This window comes from Mastomys coucha, unplaced genomic scaffold (assembly GCF_008632895.1).
Source record: "Mastomys coucha isolate ucsf_1 unplaced genomic scaffold, UCSF_Mcou_1 pScaffold9, whole genome shotgun sequence".
Taxonomy (NCBI): Eukaryota; Metazoa; Chordata; class Mammalia; order Rodentia; family Muridae; genus Mastomys; species Mastomys coucha.
This window is the reverse complement of record NW_022196915.1, coordinates 64,618,113-64,624,264: the sequence shown is the minus strand read 5'-3', so window position 1 is coordinate 64,624,264 and position 6,152 is coordinate 64,618,113. Positions and strand designations below refer to the sequence as shown.

Below are 6,152 nucleotides of genomic sequence, written 5' to 3'. Positions count from 1 at the left end.
TCCATTCTAACTGCAGGGTGGCTGCTGGCAAGAGCTGCCCTCCACCCTCCACCAGCCAGCTTCTGCACAGAGTCAAGAAATCAACATTATAATCATGCATTGTTTCCATAGCAAGCTCTCCCACAGCTCGGAGCAAAACAGCACTTTCTAGCTCCTGCCAGAGTGTATGTGGCAAAGGAAGATTAATTAGCCGCTCACTAATTGACAGTATTTCCCACCACATCTGCTTGTGCCTGATGTGAGTTTAAATGTCTCTATTTAAATGCTCGAAGCTGATTGAATGTGTATAAAAGTTAATGCCTCCTTTCAAACTTCAGAGCCGCCTAGTACTGGGCTCTCTCTCTCTCTTTTTAGACAGTAGAGATGTCAGGGAGTGTGAACACAGATGCCATCTGGTCGACCTGAGGTTCAGTCTGGTGACTGGCAGATCACACTGCCTTTTTAGATTTTTCTTTTTACTGAAGTATTAAATGAGATTCCTGTGTTCCTGTGCTTCCTGGTGCTCCCAAAGGATCAGGCCTCTTAGTATCTCCTATATTTTGTAAGAGTGGTATTCTGTAGAACTTTTCACCAGGAGAATTTTCTGCCATGATAGAAAGGCTCAGGAGCCACAGCATTTATGTCACAGGCAGAAAACACATGGTTTGCTTCTCCCGGGTCACACCTTGGTGTAGACTCACACAGCACAACTTGCACAAATGTGGCTATAAACCTGTAATTTATGTTTTATTTATTTTTAATTAGTTTAGATTTAAATAGTCCCATGTGGTGGTGAGCTAACATTTGGTTCCAGTAGCTCTTTGTGCAGTTGGTGTCTAAGTAGACATCATTGGTGACTTTATCCCATCAAAGGATGCTCTTCAGGTCAGATGATGTCTTAGCTCCATCAGCATCTTTCCAAATGTCAGGTAAAATGTGTGGGAAAATAGACTGGGCTGATTTCTCTTCTCTAAAACCAAAGAGATGGTGTTTGGTCCCTGCTATGTGAAACAGTGAGGTTTGGAGTGAAATTAGCATCCTGAGCCTTAGAACCTCAGAGATAATTTAACCTGGAGGTTTTCAAATGCACTGTAGCTATGGAAGCCTTTGCTTGAGGGAAGCTCTCCTTGAAGTACATTACTGAAAAGAGGTCTAGCATACTCTGATTGCAACTGGAGTAGAGATGTTCTGAGCTCTGTCCAACCAACTTGTTCCAGGGGCTCCTGATAGATTTTGAAGTTTCTGTTGGCCCCATATTTTCAGACTTTGGAGAAGATAAATATCATAACCCAGAGAAAAAATTGAGTGAATTTAACTTTCTCAGGCTGATAAATCTACATTTCTTCACAGAACAGAAGGAAGGCTCAAGGATTTCCAAAGTACAGATGGTCAGAACTCTGTCTAGGCTACTCCGGACTCCAGGGGGCTCCAAGGGCAGAGATTTTGTCAATATGGTCTTTGGTGACTGATGATGCAGACTGAGGAGATGCTAAAATGTGTGTGTACCTACAGTTAGGGGAAAATTGAAAAACAGGGACTACCAGTGACCATGGTGAAAGTTTGAGGGACCAGTGTCCAGGTGTGACTTCTGAGATATGAACTGAGGAGGTTGCCTTCTATAACAGAAGAATCACTCCTGAGGGCTGAAAATGTGATGTCACCAGAACACGGGGTTTCCAGCATTTTCTATCTCAGAATTATACAAGCCACATGGTGTACAACAAATCCCATAATAAGTGCTACCATCTCTTTCTGGGGCTCTGGGAGAAAAGGGAGGAGATTGTCACACAGTCTTGCAGGCCAGGGTGTGTACCAAAGGGGTCCATTGCTCCCTCAGACAGGGGGAGGCTCACACAGTCCTTTGATTACTCTTTCCTGGACTCTAAGGTACATGATCTCCAGTAACCTTCCAGAAACTTGAGTGGCAGCATGGGTGTAATTTTCCGGTCTCTCTCAACCACTGTAAAGCAAGCAGTAAACTCTAAGTCAATATTTTAACCAACGATAACCATGGAAACCATATTACTGTATCTATTTTCTCCCAACTCTCAAGCTCACCTGGAGCCAAGATTGTTGGCAAAGAAAGGTTTTGTCTTTTACTATATGTTGGTACAAGTATGGCACTTTGAAGTGGACTTACCACAAGAGTGCCATTTGCTACCATTTCTCTTGGCTTTATTACCTACCTGATTGTCTTTTCTTGAAGATCTAATTTTCTAAATCACTTTCACCAAGTAACCTAATTATGGAAATACCCAATTTATGATATTAAAGGCAGGAGCTGCTTATTCTCTCTAGCTCGCTGGGCTCTTTCCTCCATGATCACTGCCACACAGCAAATGAGCGCCCTTCCCATTAGCTTTCTTCCCCCCCCCCCACAACAATGTAAACATTACTTGGAGCAAGTAAATTATATAAATAAAGTTCCCTTTTGCTTGGCTTAAAAGGATATCTCCAGTCCTACCAACTTCTTTCTACTTTTCATTTAGCCATGTGGTGAATTGAATGAAAATGGCCCCCTTAGGCTCATATATTTGAGTGTCTGGTTTCTAGCTGGAGTAAACTAAAGTTAAAGTTGAGTACATGGTTTTTAGCTATGTAAAGGCCAAAATTAACCTATTAGTCTCATTTGCCTCAGGACAGTGACTTCCTGAGATGCTGGAGCCTATTGCTCATATAATAAGCCACAAGTTCCCACTTCCTTAAGCAAGCTTGGCTAACCGAGATGCTCTGGATGTGCTGGTTCACACATAGGCAGGAGGTATATAGACAGGAAGTATGTCAGGATGTATGCTTGCCCCCAATTGGATGAATTCGGGAAGTAGGTAACCCTGTGGGTTTGGCCTTCATAGGCACCTGACCAACATAGTTCACGGACAATCTTTGGGAATCCTGGGTATGGACATGGCCAGCATCCATCCATCTTCCTGGCCAGTACTAAGTGAAGTTCACTTTAATTCAGGAATTGTGGAACTGGTCTTTTTCCTCACGGTTTTCAGGTATAACAAGGACTGTTTGGGAAGAATTAGGAAGTCCTACATTATTGGAGGAAGCATGTCACTGAGAGTGTTGAGGATCAAAACCCCATGCTAGGCCTAGTATGAAGCTTGTGGATCAGATATATGTTCTCAGCTACTGCTCCAGTGCCACAACTGTTTCCCCACTGCCTTGCTTCTGGCCATGGTGATCGAGACTTGCCCTCTGAAACTGTAAACAGGTCCTTAATTAGATGCTTTCTTTTATAACTTGCCTGGATCATGATGTCCATCTCTTCATAGCAATGGAACAGTAACTAAGACAAACAGCAGGCTCAGAGACCTATAGTGAACTTCCTTAAGATTTGCTTTGGAAACAAAAGTTGGCCAGATAGACCTCCATCATTGATAGCAGGAGCCATTCTTATGGTGACTTCTATGAGGACTCTCAGCAGAGGGCAGTTGCTCTCCATTGAGTATTTCCCCCCAACTCTGGTCAAGTGCTCCACATGACACCTTTCCATGGCATGTCTCCATTAAATTTGAGACTTTAGGGAAACAGTAACTTTTCTTCATAACTGTAAGCCAGTTCCTTTCAGGAAACCATAGCATTGCAAAGGTACTGTTTCTCAGGAAACCCTCCAAAGCAGGTAGAATCTGTAATGAGGCTGCTCTTTTTTAGCTGCTCTTGAGCAAGTGAGACTCTACATGCCTATAATCCCAGCACTTGGAAAGTAGAGACAGGAAGATTAGGATAAATGTAAAGTTATCCCATGGCTACACAGAAAGTTTACAGCATGGGCAGGATGCATGAGATCCTGTCTCAAAGCAAAACAAACCCACAAAGAATTGAAAAGGATTCTTTTCTGTTTCTACCCATCCTTGAATTTTTTGCTTGAGTCATTTAAAATACAGTTAAATATGACCCAAGTGAAAACTTTCTAATCAATACATTGAAGACACGAGAAGGTAGAAAGATTTCCCATGTTCATGGATTGATTGAAAAGAGTGAAAACAGCTGTATTATTAAAAATGATCTATAGATTAAATAGAATCCTGATGAATTTTCAGTGCTTCACAGAACTAGAGAAGGGGACCCTAAAATTTGTATGAAAATGCAAAAGATTCCTAATAGAAAAGCAATCATAAGTAGAACAATGCCAGAAAGAACATAAATACCCAATTTCAAGTCACCCTCAAGAGCCATCGTAACAAAAACTGTTGGTACTGATACAAAATCAGACACCAGGCCAATGGAACAGAATGGAGTAGAGAACCCAGAAACAAACTCACATAGATACTATCACCTACTTTTTGACAAAGTTTTCCAAAGAGAGTATCTTCAATGACTAGTACTATGGAAAATAGATATCTACCTGTAGAAGAATAAAACCAGATTCATCTCTCTCTACCTATATAAAATTCAATGAAAATGGATCAAAGACTTTAATGAAGACCTGAAGTACTAAAACTGCTAGAGGAAATGCAGAGGAAACACTTAAACATAATGGATGGGCAAGGAGTTTCTGAAAAGGACTCTTAGAAAACAGAAAACAAACTGAGAATTGACCAGTGGGGTTACATGAAATTAAATAAACACAAGTACTCAATGAATACTCGAAAAGGTTTTCAACATCCTTACCCACCCAGGAAATGCAGACAGAATGTATTTCCAATTTCACCTCATCTCAATCAGACTGACTAACCCCAAGAACTGAAATAAGTGTTGGTGAGTACTGGGCAAACAGAGACTGCTGGTTGGAATGTAGACTTGTGCAGTCACTATAGTAACTAGCACACAGAGTCCTCAAACACTCCAAATTGGAATTGCCACATGGCCCAAGCTGGACTGCTCCTGATCACCTATCCAAAGAATCCTAAGTTTTACCATGGAGATACCTACACATCTGTGTTTATTGCTGTACTGGTCATGAGAAAATGAACCCAAAACATTTGTAAGTAAATGAGTGTAACTGGAGATCAGGCCACTAAGTGAAATAAGTCAGATCCAGAAAGACAAACATCACATGGTTTCTCTCATATGTGGTTCCTATATTTGTGTGTGTGTGTGTTATGATCATGAAATTAGGAAGGGAACTGTGGTGATGGGTAGAAAAGATTTTAAAAGGAGAAGAAAAGTAATGGAATATACATGGTGTGAGGGCAGAAGAGGGTGACAACTGGGCATGAGGAAAGAGGTAGAAGGGGGAAGGAAGGAGGAGGAGAGTGGCTGAGGGAGATGACTAAAAAAAGTATTTATATGTATGAAAATGCCATGATGAAATCCATTATTTTATATGCTAGCTAACAATAATAGTAGAGAAGGAGGAAGAAGAGGAGGAGGAGGAGGAGGAGGAGGAGGAGAGGGAGAGGAAGAAGGAAAGAAAGAGGAGGAGAAGGGAGAGGGAGGGGAAAGGGGGAAAATTGTCTCCCTGAGTGGCCTCTCAAGTACAGCATAGTAAGATCCTTTGTCTAGTACTTCCCACCCAGGATTCTGCAGCTCTGTTTTCTGTCTGAGGGTGGAAAGACCATGTTGTGTTCCAGAGTATCTCTACAAAATTAATCCAGATTGCTGCTTCTGTTCATTTGTTGTGCTGGCTTCCTTAGGGACTGTTTCCATTTTTGTTGATGGAGAGCTGTAAGGTTAAACTTGGTCTCTATTGGTTCACAGCTCTACGTTCCTGATGAATCCGGGTTCCCCTATGTCTATCTCAGCTCAGTTTGAAGCCACACCTGCCAGAGGAAGAGCTGTACATTTTGTCTTGTTTCTGAGCTCACTGCTACTAAAAGATGTAGGACAATTGACTGGTTTACCAGGGAAAGACTGTAGACCAATTATAGAGCATCCAAGCACCTTGGGGTAGTAATTGCATGTCAAGTGTGGGGTTACCCTCCTAAGACTTTGCTTTTGTTGTGCGAATAGCTCTTTGTTATGGGCAGTAGCCTATAATAAATTCATCATGTAGAGCTGGGTCACATGTAAGTGAGAGCAATTTAAAACGCAGGGGTCCACATGGCTCATTACTTTTCCCTCTGCCATAGACCTCTGCTTTAATAAATCCAACTTGTAGGATAGGAATTATTTCTCAGAAAAGATGGTGACCCCACTGGACTGGTGACACCTTTTTACACACCCTACTCACTGGAACACTCTTGCTTTCTGCCAGCTATACAAATAAACTCCATGGAATCATTTCC

The 6,152-nt window shown here is 41.8% G+C and overlaps 1 long non-coding RNA gene across 1 annotated transcript; it reads right to left on the bottom strand.

Annotated features, from left to right (window-relative positions):
• Positions 1 to 703: 703 nt before the first annotated feature.
• LOC116085028 lies at positions 704 to 4,694 on the bottom strand. The gene is made up of 2 exons (XR_004116371.1): positions 4,601 to 4,694; positions 704 to 1,939 (listed from the first exon to the last, which is right to left on the bottom strand). It is a non-coding gene; the product is annotated as an uncharacterized LOC116085028 (long non-coding RNA).
• Between the last annotated feature and the right edge of the window lie 1,458 nt (positions 4,695 to 6,152).